Below are 26,950 nucleotides of genomic sequence, written 5' to 3'. Positions count from 1 at the left end.
GTGCTGGTGTATTGCACACCTTGCTGGACTGAGTTTGTTCTCCTCTGGAGTTTACTATCCGCTGAGACTATTACCATCATTGACTGTACTATCTTGTGCCGGATTACTTCAAGAGACTTTCCATATTTGCAGTGCTGTTCAGTCATTCATATATATATATATATCTATATTGTGCATATTACTGTGGATCGTGTTAAGGTGCCGTGTTTACCCTGTGTTGCAGTCTCTCCCCGTGCACCTCCTCACATATATATTCAGTGGTACAACTTGCTAGTAGCAGACCACTGATCCCTGTTTCCAGTATCACCTGTTCCAGTATCCTCTCACATAGCAGTGGTACAACTTGCTATCGCAGACCACTGACTCCCCGGATACCTCCACTTGGATTCCATTCCTTCACCCAGACAGCGGTACAACTTGCTATCCGCAGACCGCTGACTCTCATCACTTCCTCGTTTCTGTTGGACATTCCTCCTCACTATAGCAGTGGTACAACTTGCTATCGCAGACCACTGACTACCTTCACGTGTCCTTGTCCATACAGTTCCTCGTGTACTATTACCTCCATATTACCAGTGTTGCTAGTCATAGACTTTCCTGAGCATCTCATCATCTGCTATTTACTGTTCCGTGATCACCCTGCTACCAGAGTACCCTATTACCACCTACATTGCTCTGGTAAGCCTACCACCTGGTGATCCCTGGGTAAAGACTCCTAGTGCCCGTGACAGTAAGTTATTCTAGCCAAGTGCAGATCTGTGGTAGAGGAAGATGAAATCGTTGAATTGGTTCAATCACTGTTAGGAAAAAGAAAAGGAGCCAATTGCAACAACTATGAATATATGACCATTAAACACGTAATGTCAATAGGTGCAGCGTCATATAATGTAGCAGCCAGACTTATGACTTAAATACTATCAACTAGAGGGGTCAGTCCTCTATTAGCCAATCAGACAATGAGAAGCGGCTAACTAGCGCTGCTGAGTGTCATCATCATCATCATTGTATATTGCTGCACCTGCAAGAGAGACTCCTCCTGACAGGTGTATTTGAGTCCCGGTCTACTTCAGTCACAATTACGTGAACACACCCTTACTATACTCGGTGTAAGGAGTGTGATGTGAAGAAAGCTGCATACAGACTAGAGATGGGCGGGCTCGATTTCCCGAGATCCCAACCCACCCGAACTTCGCCTATCCGAGTACCGAGCCGAGCAGGCTCAGTACTCTCCCGTCCATTCGGAATCAAAATCGAGGCAAAACGTCATCATGACGTAGTCTGATCTCGGGGCTCGGTTCTCGCGATATTTGAAATGCATAAATACCCGCCTACACAGCAATCCATCGCCATTTGACAGAAGGAGAGAGCAGAGTTAGGTCACAGGCTATATTAGAGCTTGGACAGAGCAATAATTGTATACTTTATTCTTTCAATTTTTATTTTAATTCTATTCTATTCAATTTTATTATTATTACTACCAATTCTATTAGCAATTGTTAGAGCAGGAAGACAGGAGGATAGAGGAGGCATTTTGTTCAATATTTTGCACTACAAGTGCTTTGGGGTGTCCCATATTCCCCAGTGTGAAACAATAATTTTTCTGGCTACCAAAAGTCATATTTAGCAGCATTATCTATACAATATTTTGCACTACAAGTGCTTTGGGGTGTCCCATATTCCCCAGTGTGAAACAATAATTTTTCTGGCTGCCAAAAGTCATATTTAGCAGCAGTATCTAATACAATATTTTGCACTACAAGTGGTTTGGGCTCATTAAAATGGATTCAAAGCAGTCCACATATGAGCAGAATCAGCAAGCAGGTGCTGGCACCAGTCCTGATGGTAGTGTTCCCATTACACCATCTGGTAAAGCCTATGTAAAAGTACATAGTCTTTTTAAGTCAGGGAAAAAAACACAAAAAAAAAATGTAACCGTGTTGAAGAGAAAAAGAGCTGTAACTCATGAAAAGTTAAATGGGGAGAAAAATAAAATTGCCAACACGCCATTCTACACACGCAGTGGCAAAGAAAGAATGATGCCTTCGCCTTTTTCTATTACTGCCAGATCTAAAAATGTTACTGAGCCTTCTTCTTGTAAGGTCACTCATAAGCAAGCAAGACCAAGTAATTTGGAGTCTAAAAGTGGTGCACAACTACTGTTACGTGTGAAAGGCGAGCTGCCAGAAAACAGTAAGGCATTAGAGGATAATGTATGCTCAGAATCAGAAATGACACCAATCCCCGTGGAGAGTCCATCCACCAGTGGTATGTGTAATCGTGAGCATTCTGTTAGTGTACCCATAAAGAAGGGCGCTTTCAGCAGTTCTGCTGATTTGTGAAAAAATTCAAAATCAACAAACCAAAATTCTTGGGGCAAAGATGGAAGAGGGCAAATATCTACTGCACGGGGTCTGCGTCCCCGTCACAAAATCATATACAACAAACAGCAATGCAGTAGTGTCAATTTGTCCTCCAAAAAAACAGCGAATGCAATGTGGATCTTAAAAACTTTAATATAAAAAACAATTAAAATTATATATAAACATACTCATATTATGTGCAGATATCATTGATATATCAAGGAAGATACATACATTAGGTGCACCTATGCAACACTTCCCCAAACAGTATAAATATAGTCAAACTTATATAGATAAGCTCACAATATAAATGCAATTGAGACCTCATAAGATCATATCCAATTCAAACTTGGTAAAGATGTACTCATATCACAAGGAGTCTCGGTATCACGTACCCAATTGCATTTATATTGTGAGCTTATCTATATAAGTTTCTTCTTTTTTCCTATGTAACTGCAAGTGGAAGGCGGGAAGGGGGGGGGGTCATAGACAACCACCAAACTACCTTGGTCCATTTATGTTTTATATTGTTTAGTCTACAAGTGGAGGGGGGGGGCTATAGAGACTGACGCCTTTGTCCATTTCTATCTATATTCTACAGTCTATAACGGCTGAATTTTTTTCTATTTTAATAGTAGTGGAGAGGGGGTCTGATACAGACATATACCAAACTGCCTTTGTCCATTTCTATTTAACGTACAGTCAATGCAGGCTGATTATTTTCTATTTTCTATTTAACTACAAGTGGAGGGTGTAATATACACCCTAAGACGATGGCTACATTGCCAATAGTCAAAGATGGAGGGGGAAGACAACCAGGTCTGTCTGTATAATTTGCTGGCAAGTGTTATAATTAAGGATGGCCTACCAGGGATTAAACTGTTTTTTCATAATTTATTAGCTTTAGAATTACCTCACTTATCCAAGAAACTGGTGGAGCACTAAATTAGGGTATTTTAGACCAAAAAAATTGTATTTTTTTCCAAAATAGCAAAACAAAACCAATACAACAACCAAAACACGCAAGGGCGGTTTTGCCAAAACCAAAACCAAAACACGAAGGTAATCCAGATCCAAAACCAAAACCAAAACCAAAACACGGGGGTCAGTGAGCATCTCTAGTATTTATGTATGTATGTCATACACACCATTTTATGTAAATATATATTACTGTTATTAATTAGCCAATGTCTGTAGGAGTGGGATTACCCATGGTGTGACCAAGAGGCTGAGAAATCACCTATCATCATTACATTATTTTACACTACCGCTATGAGCTCTGTTATCCAAAATACATGGGACTATGCTGTCTGAAGAAGGGATTTTTTCTATATTTTGAAGCACTTTGCCTTAAAATATACTAAATTATAAATAGACCCCAGTCTTTCCAGTTACTACCCCTGGCATTCCTCTCCTCCTGACAGTTGTGAAGCAGAGCTCCTCACAGTAACTGAAGGAGACACTTTCTGATCATGTCTGTGCGCATGACATTATCACCAAATACCAGCAATTATTTAGTCTTCCTTTCTGATTTTATTTATTATCTGGTTAATGGTTTCCAAATAAAATAACCCTTAACTGTACCTGTATTCATAATGATTAACTAGTAGTCATGTGACCCTTCCATCCATTCTTATTACCATCTGGTATTTTTGCAGAATAAACCACTTTCCCAGAATTCCTAACATGAGATAGCACCAAAGAGTATTGTGGCATGGGGACGGCTCATGTCCTGCTAAACCACTGATTGGTTATAAACAAACCCCCTCTGCATATCAGCAGGCAGTCTGTATCCGTTGTACTCAGGGCCTCCAATAGGACTCCAGGGCCCATGTGTGTGTGCTTCTTATGGGCACCCCCTAGTCTTGGCTTATGGGGGTGACCATGCAGACCAGCAGGAAGCTATTAGTTCTCCCAGTCACTCTCCCCAAAATCAGGCTCTGATGGGACCGGAGCCCTATCCGTCCTCTCATAGTCATCACCTCCCCATTCTCCCCGAATTCCATTGATAACCAACCAGTTACCTAGTTATACCTAATTTGATAGTTGTGTTTGAGTGTGTGCAGCTTAATTTAAACAAGAATCACACAGAGTTTATTTTCAAATATTTTTTTTTTATTTAACAATATTCAGAAATGCAATTGAAATATTGCTAATGTTTTATTTCAAATTAAAACATACATTTGTTATTCTGCATAAAATAGGAACATATGTTTGAACACTGTCCTATGTCTTTTACACACTTGTTCTATAAGAGAACCATGATAACGGATACCCCTGGACTCACGAAGAGTCATCCTTCAGCGCTCAGGAGAGGAAAAACCCCCCTGTGGAGGAAACCTCTGGGGAACCATGGCTGCGAGGACTGCCCTTCCCTCTGGGCATTAAGGGGCTGCAGAGATAACGTGTAAAGTTGAAATGTTTGTTGATCCATACAGGTGAAATTCACCAGTATTTCTGGTAATAATGTCCATTGTTCCGGTCCTGTTTCAGCTCTCGGTGATCTGGCTTCAGTTATTTTCTTATAGATCCAGAGGAAGGAAAAAAAACCCTCAGAGACATTTAATTTTTCTCAAAGAGGGAAAAATAATTTTTTCCTGACTCCACGTATGGCAATCAATATTCATCCTGGATCATATATAGCTCTGTAGAGAAATAAAAGGGAGGGTGCCCTGCTCCTAGGAGCTTACAATCTAATGAAATGAATCTTGCCCACTAGGGATTACTTTTTGATTCATCTATACAGAACAGGGGATGGAACCCTGCTCCTAGCTGCTTACAATCTAATGAGATGAATCCTGCCCACTAGGGCTTACTATTTGATTCATTTACACAGAACAGGGGAAGGAGCCCTGTTCAAAGGAGCTTACAATCTAATGAGATGAATCCTGCCCCCTAGGGCTTACAATTTGATTCATTTGCACAGAACAGGGGAGGGAGCACTGCTCAAAGGAGCTTACAATCTAATGAGATGAATCCTGCCCACTAGGGCTTACAATTTGATTCATCTATACAGAAGGAAGGGAGCCTATACAGATAAAATTAATGCTTCTCACTTACCTCTACAGAATAGAACTGGAATGTGTTTGGATCTTGCCTATAGGGCTTGCCCACTAGGGATTACTTTTTGATTCATCTATACAGAACAGGGGATGGAACCCTGCTCCTAGCTGCTTACAATCTAATGAGATGAATCCTGCCCACTAGGGCTTACAATTTGATTCATCTACACAGATCAAGGGAGGGAGCCCTGCTCAAAGGAGCTTATAATCTAATGAGATGAATTCTGACCACTAGGACTTACAATTTGATTCATTTACACAGAACAGGGGAGGCAGCGCTGCTCAAAGGAGCTTACAATTTAATGAGATGAATCCTGCTCACTAGGGCTTACAATTTGATTAATTTACACAGAACAGGGGAGGGAGCCCTGCTCAAAGGAGCTTACAATCTAATGAGATGCATCCTGCCCACTAGGGCTTACAATTTGATTCATCTATACAGAAGGAAGGGAGCCTATACAGATAAAATTAATGCTTCTCACTTACCTCTACAGAATAGAACTGGAATGTGATTGGATCTTGCCTATAGGGCTCACACAATCCTGCATTCGAAGAGAGCAGGGGATCCCACGTAGTAACTGTTAAAAGAACAAGTTACTTGAGCAACCCTGATCTTCATTCTCTTCGCTGGTATCAGTGATCCTCGGCGTCACCCTCCCAACTGACATCCTGATTGACTGACTGCAGCAGTTTCTGGACCTTTATATACAGTCTCATGATCATTTCATCATAATGGTCTCCATGGAAACTATGTCACCTGATCTGATGTCACAATAGGCTCTGACCTCATGTTACTGATAAGTGATGAAAGTATAACCAGAGGTGGTGGAGGGTGTAAGCCTAAAATATAAAAACAGAAATCCCATTTATGTCATTTCTACATCAGTTTTATTCACGATTCACGTCTCCCTTCTGAAACTGGTGGCGAAGGATCCATTTGCCCAATGAAAGATGGTTCTTCCTCCTGCAGTAGAGGTAGAAGGGCCAGAAGGAATATATTATTCAATCAATCACTGACTCCTGCAGATCCAGGACATATCTGCAGTATCTTGTCCACTGGAAGGGCTGTGGTCCTGATGATCTTAGTATATTATTCTCCCTGCCTAACTCACAAATAGCTAGGTTCAGTTTTAATACCTCGATTGTAGAAATTCAAGATCAGCCGTAGGGGATGTTCTTTTGCCAGATTATTTGTCTGTCAAAATTGCCATTATTCTTTGTAAATATAACTAAAGATTTGTTAAAAAAAAAACAAAGTTAAATAAATTGTCTGGAAAATATGCCCATTATACTGTAAAAAGTCGTATTTTGCTCCAACACGCCCATAACGTATTTTGCTTACGCTTACAGGCGGCCTCCTTTCCACTTCCGCCATTTCAATTACAATGAGCCTCGAGGGGTCTTAAGGGCAAGATGCGGTTCAGTCTTCATATTGCCGCAACCGTAACACGTGCACATGCGCAGGAGTAAAAAGCGTAATATTCGCAGCAAACCGCACTGCGTGTCCAAATCTACATGACCCATTAAATCTGGATTAGCAACAATTAAAGATAAACTGTCATCTCTGAGCAATTTATTTGTGTACTTAAGAGGCACCAACAAAATATACCCTTATAAGTTACCCCAACCAGCACTCTTTCCGTGTCCCCAACCAGACTCATCTCCGCATACCCAAATTTATGCAATAAAACAGACATATGTCCATTTCCAACTATATCTTCCACTCTGGTTCTCACTCTGGTTACTATAACTTTCTTACTCAGTTCTCTATCTGTTCTGTTCCTCTCTGCACCCGTTACTTAAGCCTTATCTTTATTTCAATTAAATCCTGCACTTCTCTTAATCCTTGGTACATCTCTGCCCATTGTTAGTGATTATTACCCTTCTTAATCTCCCACTGAACACTGTTCTAGGAATTTCCGGTTCTCTCCTACTAATCTCTTTCATTCACTTCCCTTAGTATTACTCTATTGTCCTTCTAGCCTTTCAGTCACTTGATCTGCTCAGGTCACTTTTGCTCTTCATCTTTCACTCTCCATTCTGCTTCCTCAGGGGTTCTTCCTCTGTCAGCTGTTAATTCACACTCCTCAGTGGCTGAGGTCAGATGCTGGGATTGGCTGGTGGATCAAGGGGGTGGGTTCCAGGGGAGGGCTGGAAAATTTCAGCCCGGGAGACAACACTCGACTCAGCAGCCTATTTTAATGGAAAAAAATGTAGGTGGCCCATTGACCCAGCCCAAGGTAGTCCATTATGGGATAAGACTGGGGGGTGGATGCCCCCCTGCGCCCCAGCCCAGCCTGCCCCTGGTGGGTTCTCAGCAGTCCTCGATCAGTTCCTCCCATGTGTTACACAGATGGGGAATCGCAGCTAATGTTATACATAAGATAACATGTAATACCTTTTTTTGTATAAAAACTCTCTGATACAGCAACATTTCATCAATAAATACACTTCTGGGGGAATTAAAATTACTTCAGTAAATTTGCAGGCTGTCACACACATATCTATCTATCTATCTATCTATCTATCTATCTATCTACTCCAAAAACATACTGGTACGTTAATTGGCTGCAATCAAAAATTGACCCTAGTCTCTCCCTCTTTGTCTGTCTGTCTGTGTCTGTGTGTGAGTGTGTGTCTATATTAGGGAATTTAGACTGTAAGCTCCAATGGGGCAGGGACTGATGTGAATGAGTTCTCTGTACAGCACTGCGGAATTAGTGGCGCTATATAAATAGATGATGATAATGATGATCTATCTATCTATCTATCTATCTAGAGTTGGCAATGATATTGTACAATGCACAATCTTTCTGAATATCTGTTTTTCTGCATATATGGAAAATCTCATCGTGCCACTTTCATCTAACTTTGAAACTTTTATGCATACTTCCCTACTCCCCCGGAATTTCCGTGAGGCTCCCGAATTTCGGGGAGTCCTCCCGGACTCCCGTAAGAGTAGTCAAACCTTCCGGATCCTGAAAAAATGCCCATATTCACGGCATTGAATATCGGGGACGGGGTTTAAACGGGTCATTAAGCCCCGCCCCCACTATTCAATGCCGTGGATTTTGCCATTTTATAGTGGAGCTGAGCTGTGGTGACTCAAAGACGTCACCACGCCCCCTTCTACCCCTGCCACATGACCTGTCCTCCTAGAGGGCAGAGCCAGAAAGTCGGCAAGTATGCTTTTATGCTGCAACTTAACTGCAATAACCTGCTTAGGAGATCTGGCATGGTGAAAAAAGGAGTGGCCTATGATTTTACAAGGTGAAAAATGCTTGGTTGCATTTCTCCAGGTTGCTTTGATTTACAGAAGTATCATGCCGCAATATGTATGAGCAGTAATATATAAGGCATTAGCCCATGTATTGATATGTAGTTATAGTCAGTGGTCAAACTAAAAATTTAGAAATGATTGTATGGAACATTTAAATTAATGGAATTTGATAGGTTTACAAGCAAAGCAGTAGGAGCAGTGGTGATATGGAAGATGTAAGAGAATGGAACAAGATAGTTTTACAAGGAAGTCAGTGGGAGAAGTGGCGGAATGGCATACCACCATACAGGACCACCATCAGGGGGTACAGGGGGTACTGTTGTACCGGGCCCGGGCTCACCAGGGGGCCCCGTACAACAGTGCAACACATACTTACCTGGGGGCCCGCTGTCTTGCAGTCCGCTGGTCTCTGCTACTCTGTCTTCAGCCTGGCTGTCACCGTGACAGCCAGGCACCAGAATGCTATCGCAGCGGTTAAAGAGTCATTCCCCTTGCGATCATGTGATCTGCCTGTGACAGATCACATGATCGCAGGGGGAATGATTCCTCCACCCCTGCGATCACATTCTGGTGCCTCGCTGTCACGGTGACAGCCAGGCTGAAGACAGAGTAGTGGAGACCAGCGGACTGCAAGACAATGGGCCCCCAGGTAAGCATGTGTTGCGGGGGGGCGGGGGGCCCATACTGGGCCCCATGATTTCTGTAGGCGGCCCTGCCACCGTATACCAGCCCACGTCCACCACTGATTATAAGTAAAACTAGAAATCGCTACATCTGTATGAAACAAAGTTTATATATTATATTTGTCAAAGCTGCAACTGTAACTGCGCTTGATAGACCTTTATTATCTTATTAGTTACTATGGGTTATAGTATCTTTTTTCCGTGTCTCCTCATGTACCTTAATAATTGATTGGGAGCAAGCCAGTATGATTGGTGGGAAGGTTCTGAAAAAGTAAACTTCCCCTATAATGTATGTGCACAGCACAGCTTAAACAATTCACATATAGGGTTAGATTTATTAGGGCATCTAAAAAAATAGAGATGTTGCCCATCGCAAACAATCAGATTCTTTCTATCATTTATATAGAAAATGGTAGCTCGAATCTGATTGGCTGTTCATCACCTCCGCTTTTCCTTTCCTAAAGCGTTAGTAGATCTAACCCATCGCCTTCTTTTGTATGGCAACTCTCGTCTTGAATGTAATTCATTGGTTTTGTTTATGACATCTAGATTTTGCAGAGTAATCACGTCAACAGATTGCCTTGGCATCCTCTGAAGTGTGATCTCATGAACATCTGTGATATGCTTTATTTGGTCAACTGCAAAATATGTTACAATGTAGCTGTCAACATCTGTATAGAGCAAGTGGTAAACTCTTTTTATAAAGCAGTTATCTCACAAAGAATCTGTCTCTCAGATGGACATGTGCTGTTAAGAACATCAATTTTATGAGTGAACTCGATCTATGAATTTTTCTGACATTCAATATATTTGACCAAACTCCTGCAAATTATATTCACAGTTCGCTACATAGTTAGTGGTTTGAGGCAATAGCTAAATTTGTTCTCATCCCTTTTACAGAAGTACTAAATCATTTCTTATAGTATGTTAGAAACTATTACAAATAAATTACAGAAAGACAAGTCTATTAGCTATATCTGGAGCTTCTGCAAATGCAGGGGGTGTGGCCTCGAGAGGGCCCCTCCTTCTCTCCTCCGTACATGCTCATAAGATTGGAGCAGTTATGTCCTGGAAAATCAAAGCAGCGGCCTCAGGAAGGTAGACCAGAATTGCAGGGCCCTCCCCCAAATTTTGTTATGGGGCCCAGCGGTGCCATGTTGTTCGGGTTCATATCACAATAAATACATATATTTAGTATATTATAATAATGTTAATAATAATAATTAATAAATAAAGTGACAATGTTCAAAGAAAATAGCCTATTCCTTTCATTATGACTAATGATTTAACAAAGAAATATATGTATGAATGCACATAAATACACATGTACATGCAAGCATACCTGCAAACCAACACATACACATAAGAAATAAACCACATAAAAATATATATGCATATGGGTGTACAGTTATATACTGTGTACATATATATATATATATATATATATATATATATATATATATATATACCCACAGAAAATAGATGACTATATATTATAAAAAATAGTATATATATAGATATTTGTGTGCTACATGAAAAACAGACAGTATTTAAATGATGTGCAAAACAGAATACTAATGATGTGAATGGTAGTGTTGGGACATTCGGTAGAACTGTGAATGTGCAATGTGGAGAAGGAAATAGTCCAAACCCACCTCCCTGTCTGCATTCAGGTATGGAGGTGTAGGTGAAATGGAGGACACCATGTGCAAGGGCTGTAAGTGAGGCAGTCTCTGATTGTATAAGCCATGTTTCTGTTATTCGCAGAAGGATGAGGTTGTTTAAGAGGAAGAGGTCCTGTATGGAGTTAAGTTTGTTACAAACAGAGTGTGCATTCCATAGAGAACGTTTAAAGAACTTTGAAAGATATTGGAGACAGGTGATGTATTTGAGGTTTGCTGGAAGTCTGTACAGTGCTAAATAAGATATACGTGTATGGGAGATGTGGGGGGACCTGGATTTGGTAATATATCACCAGTTAATAGAAGCAGAGAGAGAGAAAGTTAGGAAAGATTATTCTAAGATGTGTGACCTTTAAATCCTGGCGACAGGGTGAGTGAGGAAGTTACAGTTCATGAACACCAGTAGGAAAAATGTTCATGAGTGTTAATTAGAGTAGCATGGAGTATTGAGGGGGCAGTGTGGACACAGGGTGTGTGCTGCAGGTAGGGTGGAGGATTATATAGTACTAAAGATAATGCCATGAATGGATAAGAAAAACAATTTGTTTAACATTGGGTTTAAGAATGTAGAGCAAAACTGAAGCAAATAAACTTAAAAAAAAAGAAAACTAGTTACAATGTCCAGTGCAATAAGAGAAGAATTGCAGAGTCATGTTGTAGTAGATGTATCTTATTTCTGGATGTCTTCAGATGTTGTTCAATGTTTATTCCACTATGTTGTTTAACTGTGGACTTCCTAACACTTTGTGAGAGAAACCCTCTTAGTGTAAGAAACCCTAAACACATCACACCCCAAACATGTTTCCCCTTTGTTACGAGCCGCGGCGATGTCCAGCCGCCGCGACTCTCTTACCTCCGTCCCGGCCGTCGCTATGACAACCGGGACGTCACTTCCGGGGGCTCGCCGGCCGCTGCCATAGCAACGGCCAGACTCTCTTCTGTCCAGCGTCGCGTCCCGGCATTACAGAGCAGCCGGGAGCGTGCGCAACAGCGGGGCAAGCCTGCGGGCTAATTAATTCTATCAAGGGACAGCCTGTGGGCAATTAGTGTATTGGGCTCTCATTGGCCTGTTTCAGTATTTAAGGCAGGGAGGGCTTAGCCTCCCTGCCGGTGATAGCTTCCAGTTCCTGTGTCGCTGCCTGCTGTTGCTCTTCTGTACCTTTGGTGATAACCTTTTGGATTGATTTCTGCTGTGTATGACCTCTGCCTGTTTCTTGGATTTGCCTGTTCGCCTGTGCCCTAGACCTACTGGACTGTACCACCGTTTCTGCTGTATTGCCCGTGACCTCGACCCTTGGCTTGTTTCTGGACTATTCTTCCTAGTAAGTGACCCCTGACCCCGGCCTGATCTTTGGAACTGTTGCCTGCCATTACCTATGCTCCTGGGTTCCCCGCAGCTGATACACACCACACGACCCTCTGTAGTCTGCAGCCAAGTCTGTCCCTACCACTAGGGGCTCCAGTGAACACCTGACTATAGAGTAGACTCCGTGTGGTGTTGTATTGGTTGGTAGGGTTCCTGACACCCTTAGACTAAATTCTAAAATACAATTGGGAAGAATACAAACTAGCTGATTGATCAACGGATCAGAGGAAACAAACAACTATTATTCAGGCTAAATGAGTGCTAGGCAAGTGTAATAAATTATGATTCAATGATCAGCAGTTTAACACAGGTTAAAGCATTAGATAACAAATACCTGTTACATTCATTTAAGAAAACACAGTTGCACAAGTTACAATGAGATCAGGTGCAGATTAACAATGCATGTAGACCAGGTATGCAATGAAAATGTTTGTTCTCAATTGTAAAGCGCTACCGAATTTGCTGGCGCTATATAAATAAATGTTGATGATGATGATGATGAAAATAGGGATAGACCAATTTATTCTAAGAACACACAAACAATCCCAATACTCCCTTATACTGTCCATAAGATGTCTAATCATTTGTCTGACATATTGCTTAGCACAAGGCAGGAAAGAAGGCCAATTACATTCCTGGCGGTAAATGTATTAACTAACGATTCTAACAAATTGAAGATATTCTGCGATTTTGGCGGCATAATTTAAAAGTGCAATGTGTTTAAAGGCAAAACTTGCACTTAAACACATTGTCCTCTAACTCAAATCTGTAATCTCTCACTCTCTACTGGCATCTTTCCATCACTATACAAGCATGCAGTGATTACTCCTATTCTAAAAAAACAAAACTCCGACCCAAACTCTCTCTCAAATTACCGTCCCATCTCTCAGCTCCCATGCCCCTCCAAGCTTCTAGAGAGACTTGCCTACACTCGCCTCACACGCTTTCTTTCCGCAAACAACCTGTTGGATCCTCTTCAGTCTGGCTTTCGTTCTCAACACTCCACAGAGACTGCGCTGACCAAGGTTGTTAATGATCTGATCACTGCTAAGACTGAACGCCATTACTCTCTCCTAATTCTCCTTGATCTCTCGGCTGCATTTGACACAGTTGACCACTCTCTTCTCATACAAACGCTGCAATCCCTAGGTCTTCAAGACACAGTTTTATCCTGGTTCTCATCTTACCTCTCTAATCGCTCTTTCACTGTTAATTTCTCTGGAGCCACATCTGCTCCGCTTCCCCTATCAGTTGGAGTACCACAAGGCTCGGTGCTAGGTCCTCTGCTGTTCTCTATCTATACCGCTTCTCTTGGAAATCTAATAAGTTCCTTTGGCTTTCAGTATCATCTCTATGCGGATGATACCCAAATCTATCTATCCTCTCCTGATATCTCGACATCTGTGTTGTCCCGTGTAACTGACTGTCTTTCTGCCATTTCATCTTGGATGTCCTCTCGTCAACTCAAACTTAATCTTTCTAAAACAGAGTTAATAATATTCCCACCCGCCAACAAGAGCATACCTGACATTTCTATCTCTGTTGATAACATGACCATAAATCCCACCCCACAAGCTCGCTGCCTAGGTGTAATCCTTGATTCACGCCTATCCTTTGTTCCCCACATTGACTCTATATCTAAATCATGTTACATACATCTAAAGAACATTTCCAGAATCCGCACATATCTCACACAAGACACTGCTAAAACCTTAATTCATGCACTAATCATCTCCCGCATTGACTATTGCAATTCCCTCCTTACTGGTCTTCCCAAAAACAGACTCAAACCCCTAAAATCTATTTTGCATGCTTCGGCAAGACTGATTTTCCTTGCAAATAGCTATTCCTCTGTTGAATCACTCTGTATGTCTCTACACTGGCTGCCTGTCTTCTACCGAATCCAATATAAAATACTTTTACTAACCTACAAGGCCATCAACAAAGCTGCACCAACATACATCTCCTCTCTTGTCTCAAAATATCTCCCAACTCGGCAACTCCGTTCTGCAAAAGATCTGCGTCTCTCATCCACCCTCATTACATCCTCCCATTCCCGGTTACAGGACTTTTTTCGGGCTGCACCCACTCTATGGAACTCTCTCCCTCGCACAATAAGACTCTCCTCTGTTCTACAAACTTTCAAGCGTTCTCTGAAAACCTACCTATTCAGACAAGCTTATAATATTCCTCAACCACCATCTTAACCTCACTACCTTTAGCCTGTTACACAATTTCACACAAGACAACTACCCCCGGACCAACATTGTTGTGTGACAGGATCATTTAGCTTATGAGTCACCCTACCTTTGCAGTCTGGCTGGGCCAAGATGCAAAATGTATACTTAACCTCATGTGTCAATCTCCCATTGTCCCATAGATTGTAAGCTTGCGAGCAGGGCCTTCTCACCTCTTTGTCTGTTTTACCCAGTTTGTTTATTAGTTTATTACGTTTGTCCCCAATTGTAAAGCGCTACGGAATATGTTGGCGCTATATAAATAAATGATGATGATGATGATGATGATGATGATTGTCGTTTTAAATGTCGCCGAATATTGGCGATTTGCTAGAATCACTATTTAATACATTTACCCCCCTGCGCCTCCTTAAATTACTACCTTGAGAGCTCGGATGACAGTGTGTCTCTTCATTCTGACGTCATCGGGCGCTGCCGGGTTCTTCAGCTGCTGGAATTTAGTAAAGTCTGCGTTTCAAGCTGCCTGTGTTTCCAGCGAGTCGGTGCTGAGGTCTTCGCTGTATTCGTGCCGGGGTATATAGAGTCGGGATTTCTAGCGTCGTAAAAGTCAGTACTTGACGACATGCAGATCGCAATCCCCATCCCAGTGAAGAGAGGTATATTCAGATCCAAGTAAATGAAATACATTCAGCCTGTGGTATTAAAATTTCAGTAAAACAAACAAAAGAAACAAACTTTGTACCTGGTTCTTAGTAAATTAATAGGCTGCAGGGCTCTTTAATGAATGAATGTGACGAGCAAAAATTCAAAGAAAGTCTATGTAATTCATATAACAATGTACCTATGTGTGTAGGCAAATAATGCTGGCTCTTTGAGATAAAAGGTGATACGTGACATATTTTGGACAACAAGATCTTATTTCATAAAGAGAGATATGACTCAGTGAAGTATAGCTTGTAGATCATTTTGGATTGAGAAAACCCCCAGAATGGATGCAGTGACATGTCATTTTTCCCACACTGTCAGCTTGAATCTGCCAAACTGCACGGAATTTGTTATTCAAATTTGACCTAAATCTTTTAGCCAGTAGGCTTATGTCAACTTGTATATAGCACATCAAACAGGAAGAGAAATGACAGAGGAAGAGGCGCATCTTGACATATCACATCACCAAATACTGTCAACTAACATGTTCCCTGGCTACACATTATCACTAACAATATCACTCACACAAGGTGCAAAATAGCTGAATATAATAATTACAGATTGTTAATGGGAGCGATGAAAGACATATGTTCATATTGTTTGCTATTCGTACATTAGAGCGCAAAAGACCCAGCTAAAATTATCTTTATTGCAACATAAGACTAGCTCACTTCATTCACTATTTAGCACTAATAAAATTGTCATCACATTCTTCCAGTGAAGATTTACATTCTGTGATTTGTGCACCTGTGTAATGAGCAATGAATTCTTCTCCACTTGTCCACAGTGCTACATATCTCAATTGGGATTATTGAATGAGGTCGGCTTTAAATGCCCCCAAGATAAAATCTTTGCATGGCTTTGCGACATCAGAAAATGATCAACAAGGACAGTGTTGGCTAACCTGTGACACTCCAGGTGTTGTGAAACTACAAGTCCCAGCATGCTTTGCCAATATATAGCAGCTTATTGCTGGAAGTGTATGCTGGAACTTGTAGTTTCACAACACCTGGAGAGTCACAGGTTAGCCAACACTGAACTAGGACAATTGAAAATATAAGCAATGAACACAGCAATTAATAGTACAGGTACTCCTCACTTAACGACCGAGTTCCGTTCCTACGACTAGGTCGTTAAGCGAATTGGTCGCTAAGTGAGTACAGTACTGTTATATGCACCTACATGTATTGTAATCATTTTTATTGATTCTGAATGAAGAAATAGACTAAAGAAAACTGTATTTTGTTAGTTTGCTTTACATTACATAACACTGCATAACAGAAAATAAACATGTGTACAGTAAAGCTCTACAAACAGCAGCAATTATAACAATGAGGACCCAGGGAGAACCTGGTTGTAACTCCGAGCGGTCATTAAATGGGTAGGTTGTTAAGTGAGGAGTACCTGTATCCAGATTTCAGCCAGTTTGTTAGTACTCTAATTTCCATAAGCATCCTGAAGCCCTGAGTATCAGAGGAGTAAATCTAAGTTAATTTTCCATCTTTGTTTTATTTTTTGCTGATTGGTTTGTAGGAACATTCTATTAATTTAGTCAAATAAAGGGAAGGAATTTAATAAAGCATGAAAATGTAGATTGAACAATTACTTACAGGCACTCTAACCTCAAAAATGTTCCACCAAAATGCATCATTAAATTTTAACAGCACCCCATCCGTCAAATATCATGAAGGCATGGGTCTGATATGCAACCCCATCACCTCTCTAAGGGGCACATTTATCAACCACCGTATAGAATGAAAAATAGTTTTCAATCCTTATCGCATTGATAAGGATTGAACTATTTCTCATATTTATGAAAAAAAGCAACACAGGAACAGCAGTTCCGAAAAACTGCTGTGCCTGTGAAGTGGGAAACATACTTACCACGGCCTCTTCACTTCCGAAGAAGTATGCGATCCACGGGGGTCCTCTTCTCACTCCAGTGCGCATGCGCTGACCGAAAACCTTGGGCATGCGCACAAGCATCTCTTCACTATACAGTTGCAGAGAGAGAGCGGTGAGTGACAGGGAGGGATCATGTGATCCCTCCGCACATGCGCTGTCCAGCTCTGCTCTTCGGTGCAGAGCTGACAGCACTGAAACTCTTCAATTATGATAATGTACACCAGCTTCAGATGGTGTACATTATCATAATTGTACATGATTTTATTTTGGTGTACATTATCATAATTGATAATGTATTAACATGTATTTCTTAGCATTAACATGCTAAAAAAAAAATGATAATTTTTTTTTATTAAACTTCAGTAAATAGCGATTCTGAGCAGTGTCCATACACTGTTATGGGAACTGCTCAGTAAAACGAAGAGATATGCAAAGCAGATATCTGCTGCGATGCAGTGATAGTAATTAATAGTTTTGAGGTTAACGTTTTCGGTGATTGAACGCATTTTTTAGTTTCGTGAATAGGCCCCTTAATATGAAGCTCAGTGTTTCTGATATACGGACTCTGATCTCTCAATTTCAGTATTATCCTGCATCCTGCAGCAGGAGTCAGCTGCTAGAGCAGGAGGCTGAGTATCTCCCTAACAGCAGGGGGCATGGACAGAGAATCCCTGCTCTCTGATTCTTGCAGGGAAAGTGAATTAATATTAAATCATGTATTTAAGCAAAATACACTTTGTGAGCCGATGCAACTTGTTTTGAATTCAGATGTCACAGTGCGAAGCTTTATTGTTGTAATGAGAGAAAGGGATGAAGCCGGCACATTTTTCGGGCTTTCTTTGCCTTCCACACCCAAGCGCACTTTTAGGTGACGGAGGCATCTGGTGAGCGCGGAGGGTAGGTTTGTACTTTGATGTGCTCTTGGACGAACATCCAGACACAAATCACTGCAAAATCAAAGTCATAACGTTCCAGTGGGATAAAACAAAATTTCATTAGGACGCGTAGATGAAAGTTCTTTTTACTGCTTGGAAATATTGACTTTATGACTTAATAAACATTGTGCATTGTTTGGAGTGCTGCAATGTTTCCTACAGTATCTTTGTCTTACAAACATCTAATCAACTTCTGATTAAAATAAATACTGCAACAGCTGTGATTCAAATCATTTAATAAACTTTATTCCAGTTGGCCCAGATAATTGGCTGTACTGTAAATCCTTTTCTTTTCTTATTAATACTACAGTAGCAGGTGTTTCAAATTCTTCTAATATATTTTATTTTACTGGTGACCCTAAATTGTCTGTCTTTATGTCATTTTTCATTCAAATAGAGCAGTAATCCTAATATACTTTTTTGTAGTTGTGACACAATTTTTTTTTGTTTTTATAAATATAAATTTTTCATTCAAATTCCACAATATTTATTAAACAGCCAATCTCAGTGATACATTTACCATGCTGGGGCTGCTTTGGGAACCCTGGAGAAGACTCCCCCCCCCCCCCCCCCCCTCCTCCCTCCACAACGAAGATTTTTTTATATTTCACCGCCAGCATAATGCACGGGGCAGATGGAGAAAGTGCTATGCCACACGCATAGCGCTTTGACCCGGGAAGAAGGCATCAAAGCTGGAGAGGCCACAGCTGGATTTAATTGAAGATGATAGGTGATGCATCTATATAAATTGGATCCCTTTACAGTCCCCATATTGATATATGGGGTCTGCACTAGAGATGTTCACTGACCCCTGTTTTGTGGTTTTGGATCTGGATTAACTTTGTGTTTTGGTTTTGATTTTGGTTTTGGCAAAACCCCTCTTGCGTGTTTTGGTTTTGGTTACCGATTTTTTTTTTTTTTTAAATCCATATTTTTTTTTTTCTAAAATCACATATTTTTGCTTTTTCCCCCACCTACATTATTATTAACCTCAATAACACTAATTTTAAGTCATTTGCAGTCAATGTTGTCCACCTCACAGGTCACAATATTATTTTCATACACTTTCAAACAAAGACTGCAGATTTAGAAGACCAAGCCTGCCAAACATATTATATGTATTTCAGCAATGACAATTAGCAATGGAGCAATGGAGCTCTCCTCTTTGTGTGTTACCTATATAACACAGTACAATGTGACTGCAGATTTAGAAGACCAAGCCTGCCAGATCTATTATTTCTATTTCAGCAATGACAATTAGCAATGGAACAATGGAGCTCTCCTGAATGTCATTGGAGACTTGGAAGAACACTGCTACCCCTCCTCTTTCTATTCTACCTATCGCGCTGCCCAACTGCACTAGAGATTGGCAAGAACTGTGCTACCCCTTCTGTGTCCCTCTGTGAAATGGCGCTGGATCGTCGTGGAGGGCGGTACTTATAGAATCCAAAGCTGGCGAGATTCGAGATCCGATGATGTAACGATGACGTTTTGCCTCGTTTTCAATTCCGAGGGCGCCCAAAAGTACCGAGGCGGCTCGGCTCCGTACTCGGATCTGCTACATTCAGGTTTGTTCGGTTCTCGGGGAAACGAGCCTGAGCATCTCTAGTCTGCACTAAGCAACGTTAAATGTTATGAAAACTGCTGTTTTTTCTGATTTTTTTATGGCTAATTGCACATTTGTAAATAGACCATTATGTGTGGTTAGACTATTTTAGTATATTATATTCTAATTGTTATAAATGCTCATTTTTCACTTAATAAGTATTACAATATGTGTGGTTGAAAATGTTATTTTCATGTCTGCATATATTTTGTCTACCTTGTATGTCCCTGTTTTATATATGTCCTGTTTTCCCTACTGTGCGGCGCTGCGGAGCACTGTGGCTCCTTGTAAATCTACAGTGATAATAACAATTATTATTTTAATATGATCAATAAGCTCAATACAATAACATTTGACTTATAAACTACAATCTATTTTTTAAATATTTGCTTATCTCTAATTGGAATACATATATTATAGTTTGATGTGCCATTAAGCTGTATTGCAATTATTTCACATCTTGATTTTCATGAATTGGTTTCAACAATATTTTCAGTATGCTATTTCATTTTGATTTAAATAATCCCTATTCTATGCTTATCGAAAGTAATCTGTGTTACGTAATAGATCTGTCTTAGAAGCCATAGATGCACTTTTAGGGCTGGATTTACTAAGCTGCGGGTTTGAAAAAGTGGGAATGTTGCCTATAGCAACCAATCAGATTCTAGCTTTCATTTATTTAGTACCTTCTACAAAATGATAGCTAGAATCTGATTGGTTGCTATAGGCAACATCCCCACTTTTTCAAACCCGCAGATTAGTAAATCTAGCTCTTAGCCTTTATTGGAAAAATATGATTTACTTTTTCATTTTTTTTTAAAGTGAATTATGAGCATCACAAAGAATAAACAATGCAAGAAGAATGTGCACCTGTGGGAGTGCACAACTAACAAAAGACAATGGTTTGGAATAAAAAGAAGTAGATTGTATTTACTCCATAATAATAGTAATAATAATAATAATAATAATAATAATATTACTTCAAAATATAAAGAAATCTATCTCTCTAGGGTAGACCAATTCATGCTCTGTGTTGAAGGGCTTTAAGACCAGAAAATAATGTTGACTGCTGTTTTGTTATTTATGCAAAAAATGAATAATGATCATCATCACTGACATCTACCAATAGAAGTTTTACTTGTCACATGTTCAGAGTAAAGAAATGTTTGCCTTAATAAATGTTTGACATTTGGTATCTAGTTTGTTAAGCAATTGGATACTTGGGGGGAAGGATTATTCAGGTGCAGTGGGACTCAAATCTAAATGGGGTTAACCACTGCCCTAAGTAACTGGGACCTATACTAAAATTGGGAAAGGGTCTTCAACCCTTCTCATTACTCCGTTATTGCCAAAACCACTAACACTGCTCAATCCACAACCCGCCAACACTGCAACACACTAATTACTTATTTATAAATCTTGTACAGTTGCCTGAACTATATGTGCACTTATTTTAACTACAATGGCTACCAAATTATTTGTTTAAAAATAATATATATCCCTATTGAGTGAGCCCTTAGGGGCACTTGCCCCGTCTCAAAGAAGTTACATGTCACGGTGCTGGTTACTCCTAGAAGAGAGACACTTGGCTGGGGTAACTATGGGAAATATACTACATCCAGACCAAGCCAATTAGTACTGGGAGGATGCGTAGGGAGGGACGAACCTGAATACGGTGAGTTAGACAAAGTAGAATTGTGAGGGAAGATACTAAAATCGATGGATTGCAGAAGGTAGAATAGTGAGGGATGAAACTGAAGTAGATGGGTTGGAGAAGGTAGAATAGTGAGGGGTGAAGCTGAAGTAGATGGGTTGGAGAAGGTAGAATGGTGGGGGATGAAACTGAAGTCAATGGGTTGGAGAAGGTAGAATGGTGGGGGATGGTGCAGAAGTAGATGGGTTGGAGAAGGTAGAATAGTGGGGGGTGAAGCTGAAGTAGATGGGTTGGAGAAGGTAGAATAGTGGGTGATGAAGCTGAAGTTGATACACAGACCAACAAAACAAGACTTTTTGAAGTACCAACAGAAAAACACAAATCCAAACCTTGCCCGTGAACACTTTGTAGGAATGAGGGCTTTATAAGGTGCATACAGGTGAGGTCTCTTACACCTGATTCACGTGGCCTTCAGGAGAAGTGCTGAGTCTGCAGTGTTAGTGTTATTGGTGCACTGTCACCTGGCACCCATGGCTAGTTACATTGTATAGATCTTACCTCGTAGCTCAATCACTTGTGAATAACATTTAACTTCTACACACCTCTCTCACACATATACTTCATAGAGAAACATTCAGAGGCTTAAAATAGATCATTTAAAATATTTCTTTCATCTTGCTACAATCAATGTCTCTGACTGACTAGATTCCTGATCTTCCAAAATGTATCCATTGATGTGCTAATCTTCACCTACCACATTTTATAATGATGTATTTTAAACAGAAATGAATGAAATTTCAGTGAAATTTAGCATGCAACGAGTGGAACAGAGGTACAAAGATCCAGTGATACAATCCGCCAGTTAAACATTTGTTTTGTTGTTCCGCACCGTACTTGTAAATTCACAATTTTGCCCAATTCATAGACCATGAATACATCATAGACGATGATGGCCAATTAATTCAGCTGTCATGTGGTTGGGGTAGAACCGGGAACACTAACGCAAAATTCCTTAAATGAAATGAGCAAAATTTTGAGGCCAAATATTGAGCAAGACAAATAAATTAAATTAAAATAAATAAATTGCATGTGACTGGCATGTATTTTCATTTCCATTTAGCATATTTTGACGGGTGGAGCTGGGCTGTTTCTTTCTTATTGCAGAAAAAACGCACTCATGCATCTTTTAATGCTCACAATACAAAAAAACAATACTTCATTTTGTAATATAGTTACGAGAATCCAGCAAAAATGAGGGACAATTTAGCGGTGGTACTAACCCCCCTCTCCCATTAAAGAACTATCTTTTTTATAGGTGTTCGGGAGGTGTATTGTCCTCTCCTTTCAAATGGATGTTCAGGTACACTTAATGTGGGAATCAGTGGCGGGCTGGCCCGGGGGGTAGGGGGGCAGTGGCCCCCCGGGCCGCTGGGTTAGACGCCTATTAGGGCCGGGGGGTAGGCCGGCCGGCCGCCCCCCAGATGCAAAAAACAGTTTCTCCCCCCGCGGCCGCATCCGATGTCATCAGATGCGGCCGCCTCAGCGCACAGGCGGCCGCATCACATGACAGGGGATGTGGCCGCGTCATCAATGACGCGGCCGCATCCCCTGTAATATGATGTGGCCGCCTGTGTGCCCCCCGGCCATCCCTCTCCCAGCCCGCGCCTGGTGGGAAAGCACATTTGTATGTGCACTAATACCAATACAATAAACCACTTAAGAGCCAGACTAGAGGTAGAGGAAAGTGTATTTGTGCAATGCAATAATGGGTCTCGCATAAAATTAGCCACATCGCCCACATGCACAATTTGCGCCAGTATTTTGAGCCACATGCATCTAACACTAGCGATCCCTTGTGCTTTGAGAGGCGGATCATGGGCACACACTTTGGGATGAGACATTATTTTTGGCTACACATACCTTTAAGTATGTTACTTACAAAACCTAAATTCTGTGCCTACACCAGAAGGCTGCAATGTATGAGCCTTGTAACTATATATTTGCATACCAAGCATCAATGCACTATATGTAAGATGTGTCTTACTCAAAATACAAATGTGAGACTGCAAGTGTGCAGTCCTAACTTCCACAAACAGATGCCTATGTAATGCAAATATATGCTGTGTATTTATGGGGTCTACAGTAAATTACTTTTTATTGCTTTACAAATGACTCCTTTATATATCTGTAAAGTAGGAGTTGGAGCAGAACAATGTTCTGTACAATATACAAGTACAGTAGCTAAAGGATAAATGAACCTACGACACACGCAGTATGAAGTTTGCTATCCCTCCATCTGGGACTTACACTGTTACCACACTTTCTTCGTTGCTCCAGCTTCTGAGGACTAGTTGTCCATAGACAGTATGTAGTGTTTTTCAAGAGACTAGTAGGTCAATTGACTGCTGCTAAAATTAACTCTAGTCTGTGCGTATGTGTTAGGATATTTAGGGGCATATTCAATTAGCCACGTTACTCGCGAAAGTAACGCAGCGTTAAAAGTATTACGGTTATTACGTTAATTCTAACCCGGACTTCAACTTGCAGCTCCCTGAGCTGCGAAAAGAAAGCCGACGTTAAAGGTACCGTAATAACAATAATAACGCGCACTATTACCGTAATTGAATATGCCCCTTAGATTGTAAGCTCCAATGGGGCAGGGACTGACGTGAGTGACAGATATTCTCTGTCCAGTGCTGTGGAACTGGTGGCGCTATGTAAATAAATGATGATGATGATGATGATGATGGCACATCACTTCTGAATAACACTAATACCCCATTCATACTGCACCAAAATCCCGGGTTTTTGCCGGGGCGAGCTCGAACGACCCGGGTCTTGGTGCAGTGTGAATGGTACAAGTCAAAAATCCCGGGTCTAAAAACCCGGGTCTTTAACCCGGGATTTATCGAGGGGTAATTCCCGGGTCGGACCCGGGTTGCCTGCACTATGAATGGTGCAACCCGGGTTTTTCAACCCGGGTTGCACAGAAAACAAGCTAATTGGCTGTCTGCCTGTCTCTGGAGGATGATGTCATTGGTGGGAGCCCGTGGAAGATTCGAGAAGGAGTTTAGGAGAAATGGTGGATGGTGGAGTGCAGATCAAGCGGAAGCAGAATCGGAGTTTGTTGGAGAAAATTGCTTTTATTTCACTGAAAAAGTGTGTGCGTCAAAAAACCAATCACCTTTCAATGACATCACCATTTTTCAGCCAATGAAAACTGCTCTGGTGATGACTCCCACAAATTGCCAGGGCACAGACTTGTGCAGTATGAATGGGGTCAACCCGGGAAATTCCCGGGTCCGAGGTGCAGTATGAATGGTGTTTCTGAGCTGGGACGCTCCGAACCCCGGCAAAAACCCGGCTTGAAAAACCCGGGATATTGCCGGGGCGGCAGTATGAAAGCGGTATAAGCAGTTTTATGAACTAACGGGACTCAGCAGCCAGAGGACTGAAGAATGCGGAAGATAAGACGTGGCACTTTTGTGGCACCAAAGAGGTAATGAGGCAATCACAGTGGAGCCAGCTTCTCATAACTGGGAGTGGGAGGTCGGCCTGGTTGTAATTCTTCTAATAGAGTCTACACATGTTTAGTATAATAAGTGATCAGCTAAAGATACATTGTATAAATGTAAAGGTTTATATGCTCAGGTCCTGTTAGAAAACACTCTACTTCTTTCTGCCAGCCAGCTATTTGTGTCTATATTTGTAAGTCAATGTATTTTCACATTGATAAGTTAATTAAAGTTATTATACTATACACTAAGTTTAGCATACTGTAGATAACACAATGACTTACACACGTTGTGGCACATTTAAAAGTTCTTGGCCATTTAACCTGCGTAAGAGCTAAATGGTCCCTTGCAACACTGGTTTTTGTTAACGCTGCTATTCTTTTATGGGAAAGTGGCAGTAGTGCAAACGCTCGTATTAATATTTAATAGGAAAATCTCTATGCTTGACTACAAATTGGGTCAAATAATTTCACTCGCTCGGTTCTGTATTTTTATGCCTCATTTCAGAGGAACGTACTCTGCTGGAAGCCTCCATAATATTTTTAAATCAACAATGACATATCTGCAAGGTGCCTATTTTTGTGTTCAAGTTTAGGAGAAATTGTTACTTTATTTTGGTATTGATTTAGGCTGTACTGCAATGATTTCAAATGTTCAAACGATAAGATACACAAGGATTTTAAAAACAGATTGAAGGATAAATTTATACCTTATGCAATTATTTACAGATCAACTCTCTCCTTAATTGTTAGGACCGTAGGACTCCCACGTCCGGGACCACTGTAGCTCTTGAGATTCTCATCTTACTTCCACAAATAATGTTCAGCTCTCTCAGCTCTCGTTCAACCCCACTCCGAGAGAACTCTGAATCAGTATAAATTTAGTGACAACACTGATTGGATGGTTATGGATGGTTATGGTGCTGTCCTGTCCCTATTAGCGATACATGAAGACTGAGCACTGTATTCAGTTAAAGTTCTCAGCTCTGGAGAACTAACCGTTACAGGTGGAGGTAAGGTGAGTATGTCTGGATGCAGGAATCCCAGACACCGGGGAGGATGGTTGACCGCTAAAACTTACATTGGGGAGCAGATCCTTTATTTTTGGTCCATTGGCAGATACTTACCCACTTTTACACAATTATATGATTGCAATTCTGTCTACATGCATTTACCACCTAGAGGATATTACACATAATGGTAATAATGCCAGTAACAATCACATGTCACACACACCTCTAGAAATGCTAATACAAATCATGTGTGTATCTGACCTTAGCCAAGTAATAATAAGCAGTCAGCACACCCCTCTGGAGGTGCATGTGCATTTGTAATGTAAGCATGCAGAAAATGATTTATATAGTGCTGCACACTGAGCCTTACAATATTGTGAAAGAAAATAAAAAGAACCTAGTTAATGTTGTGCAAGGCGCCTATTTTATGGCTGAGTGCAAAGAAAGGACCATGTGTTCTGCTTTGGAAACTACAGCTTTATTTTCCTTAAAGTACAGCTTATTCGAACCTCATTTATGTCTTAATTAAGTCATGAGAGGAATGAAACATTGGCACTGTCTTTATTTTATGAGCCACAGTTGAACATTTTAATGTTTATTGATATTTGTGCACTGTGACAGAAACACTGGAATAGAGATTGCAGGTAGGTAGGTATATTAGTCCCAGCTTTCTAACCAACATGTTGTAAAACCCCAGAAAGAGTGTTTGTATTTGGGAAATGCTTCCTGGAGAGGTGTCCAGCTGTAGGGAAAAGCTGGTAAAGGGTCCCTGGTTGTAGATGGAGAAGAGAGGGGTGGGATCCATTTACAAGACCCAGTTCAGGTCTTCTGTCCTACTCTCAGACACTGGCACCTGTGAGCTGTGGTTAAAAGGCTGCTAGGCAGTGGATCCAGTCTCTCACTACCTGGGGAAAAGGACTGCAGAGTTTCTGTGAGAGGAAGCCTGATCCTTGCTGTGAGAAAATCGTACTGGAACTTCATATGTTT

Source organism: Mixophyes fleayi, chromosome 5 (assembly GCF_038048845.1).
Source record: "Mixophyes fleayi isolate aMixFle1 chromosome 5, aMixFle1.hap1, whole genome shotgun sequence".
NCBI classification, from domain to species: Eukaryota; Metazoa; Chordata; class Amphibia; order Anura; family Limnodynastidae; genus Mixophyes; species Mixophyes fleayi.
The sequence above is the reverse complement of the archived record's forward strand: the minus strand, read 5'-3'. Positions refer to the sequence as shown.